Below are 3531 nucleotides of genomic sequence, written 5' to 3'. Positions count from 1 at the left end.
CGTTAGCCGACACGAGCATGGAAGGAGTTAATTTGGTGAGCGAGGCAAATCTTACTCCAGACAACCTCCCAGTGAGATTTCTCAACGGGGCAGTCGCAGATGGCCGGTACCGCTCGCATTGAGAAACCTTCCATTTGCGTTGATGAGCTGCCTCTAAAGTAGTGCTTCTACTCGACCAGCAGAAAGAAGCAGCTCCCTCCTGTGGTGTGCATGGTGCAATGCACTGATTTTCTAGTTTGGGACAAACACCCAGTGCTAAAATTCAGCATGAACTGCGTGACTTATAGCACTCCAGCACTTGTGGAACTTTGCATAGTGCAGCAGAGTTTTGTGGTCACTTCCCTCGCTATGCGGAACTCTGCAAACTTTTCCAAGGCCTAGTCCTATATTTGTGAGAAGGGGCTCCCATTGTAAAATTCATGAATCACAGGGTTCTCCTGGGCTGTGATGAGAGTTCCTTTGACTACACCTGTAGAGATAGAAATAGGGGGAGGTATTTTGATGGCTGTCACTCATTCTCCCCAAATGCCCTAGCTAACTTGCTTCGATGTGATCTCATGTAAAAATTAAAAATGTCTACTCACTTTGAAGAGGATGGATCTTTGATATGTTCAGCACCAGGAGCATCTCGTACATGCATCTTGACTATGGTCACACATCTTTTAGACTTTGACCAGGTTAGGGCTAGACCCACAGACATTTCAGCCTTCACTAGAGTAGTGTAAACTATCATAGCAGACACACCGGAATTGACAGGGAAATTAGTTTAATTATCTATGAACTTTCCATTCCGTTGACAGAGCCCCTATTCTGAAGCATTAGACAAAGACTTCATTCTAGAAACAGAGTCTCTAAAAGTGTCTCCCACTGATAGGACACTGATGGCAAGTGACAGCACCTGTTGATGTGGGCATTTGTCATCTCTCATGATCCAAACATGAACGTGAGAGACATATCAGATGACCATTTCTTTGTTGATGACCCCAGAAGAACAGAGATTGTTTTCCAAGACAGTATACCCCTATTTATACCCCTATGCACCAAAAATGAAAAGGTAACCCCCTAAAAGAATATATTAGAGCCTAGTGCAGGAGGAATACACTCCTAAGGTAAAGGTGATTAGCACCCTCTTTACCTGTCTTGCTTCGATTTTGCTACTATTACCCTATATCGGTCCGCTCTCTATTTGACTTTCCAGCTATTTTTCCCACTTTCCCATCTACTATGGGATCACCTTATGCTCACGACTCTATCCCTCGACATCCTTAACACTTTTCCTAACCAAAAACGTTCCTCCCACTTTAGTTATCATCCTTTTAAAAAATGATATTATTACCTGTAAAATAAGACATGTCAAGAACAATATCACTATAAAAGCCAACAAGGCCTTAAACAACCCCGACATCCTAGACGGCACACATTCAAATCACCCCTCGAACCACCTGTCAGGGACACCCCCTTCATCGACCATGGCCATAGTCAATGTCCCATTGTCCACACCGTTGGCCGGCACTTAAGTACAGTAGATCGACCCAACCTTCTGCACACCCCTCCTTCCATGGCCGTCATTAAGTCCAGTACATATCTGTACTGCATTACCGTCAATATAAGACCTCAAAGTTCTTCCTTGATAGCATTGAATCCATCTTCAGTTGAATTGATTGTCTTCATTAACTCCCAGCATGTCTCTTGCAGTCAGCAGGATGGTGCTTATGCCTGAAAATATGGTAGGATGCTCCAAACATAGAGCTGGGCATCGTTGAATAGTCTGTATTTCTGTGAAACTTCTTTCCAAACTGCAGTGCCATAGTATTCTCCAGTTATTTTTGTCCAGTGCTGATGAAGCAAGGTCATTGGACGATACCTGGGATGGTCGTGTAACTGGGAGATATTCACACCTGGTACCCCACAGGGAAGGGGTGTATAGTGTCATGAGGGAGCAGAGGCCAATCCAGTTTGGGGGTAGTTGCATGTGGAGCCACGCCCCACACATCCAATTGTGATCCATCAGGTTGGAGGTTCCACCCAGCGCTTCGGCATTGTATCTTGCAGTTGAAGTTGCTCCCCACCCATATTGTCCCATTTACTCTGAAACAAAGTGAAAACTGTGTTACATTCATTGCTATTTTCGGGTGTATGGAAATTCCTGTCCATATATATCGTTGTATGTTTGTATCCCATATGTCTTGACTCTGGCCTATTATCTCATCAAATCTTAGGTTACTGTTTGTCTTGTTATCATCCCATAACGATATAGCTCTACATGTGAACTTGGCTCAAGTGTGCAATTTGTCATGAGCAAATTCTGATCTCATAATGCTAAGACCTGGTCTGCTCACACAATCAGGGGGTAGAGGGTAAGCTGAATAGTTACTACATTCAGGAGATGGGTAAGACCTTCCAAAAATCCCTCGGTGTATTACTCCTTTTTTGCCCTGCCTTCTTCGTTCTTGATATCTTTTCGAGTATCTCTAGATTACCCGCCAGTATTTGTTGGACTTCAGTGGTGGTGTCAAATCTAGTTCTATTAACTCGTTCACTTACAGGGCTAACATGAGTTGGTTGTATCTGCGCTGTTATTCTGCATAGAAGAGGTGCAAGAGACAGCATGTAATATTTGGGGACACCTTTTTAGAGAGAGGCAAACTGTCCACTGCAGCAGCATGAGGGATAAGAGAGAATACATAACAGCCCATGTCGGATGCGGATGCTTACACCACATATTCTAAAATAAAGCAGTATGGAGAGGTTGATAGTCAGTGTCATTGTCAACAGTTCTGCGCGTGTGTGTTATATTTGATGTAGGATCAAATGAATACAAATGCACTAGGCTATGAATAGCAGTATTGGTGCACAGATAAGGAAAAACAAACAAAAAATACATAACTTAAAAGAAGTATTGTCTATTGTTGGAACGACAGAGAGAGGCTTTACTCCAGTTGGATAACTTCCTCTCCTTCCTCTTTTTCCTGCTCAGTGTCTGGAGGGATTAATGGCATAGGTAGGGCTAGTCGGATGTCCATCAAATAAAGCCATGGTTTGTGGCCTTTGATTTTCACCACTGTAATCATGCTTTCTGTCTCAGGGAAGGGTCCATTAAATCTGCTATCTGCACCCAAAGTTTTGAATGTAATCTGTTAGTCATCTACAGGAGGTGTATGGGTGTGCTTGTCAGCTGTATCTGTGCCTGGTTGGAGAAAAAGTTTGCAATCTTCGTTAACTCAAACATATATAAATTTATTTCAGTTTGTACAACTTCAGGTAAACTCTTAGGGCCTCATTTATGAGGCCCCTTGTGCCATTGGAATGTCACTTTTTGTGAAGTTCCCTGGCGCAGGAGCCTGTGTGATATTTATCAGGCAGCACTAAGCCACTTTTTTTATCTTAATGCTAACTGATAAATATCAGTCCCTTTAACGCAGTGTTCTGCGTTAAAGGGGCGTGCAATGGGTGTTGCTCAGGGGCGTTCCCAGCAACATCCATGGCCCTTTGACACTGCCCCAGATTTACGAGAAAGCGTAAATCTGAGGC

General features: G+C 43.5%; 1 pseudogene; it reads right to left on the bottom strand.

Moving 5' to 3' along the window:
* Positions 1–1249: 1249 nt before the first annotated feature.
* Positions 1250–3036, bottom strand: LOC144826125 (uncharacterized; annotated as a pseudogene).
* Between the last annotated feature and the right edge of the window lie 495 nt (positions 3037–3531).

This window comes from Lissotriton helveticus, chromosome 3_2 (genome assembly GCF_964261635.1).
Source record: "Lissotriton helveticus chromosome 3_2, aLisHel1.1, whole genome shotgun sequence".
In the NCBI taxonomy this organism is placed as follows: Eukaryota; Metazoa; Chordata; class Amphibia; order Caudata; family Salamandridae; genus Lissotriton; species Lissotriton helveticus.
The sequence above is the reverse complement of the archived record's forward strand: the minus strand, read 5'-3'. Positions and strand labels throughout refer to the sequence as shown.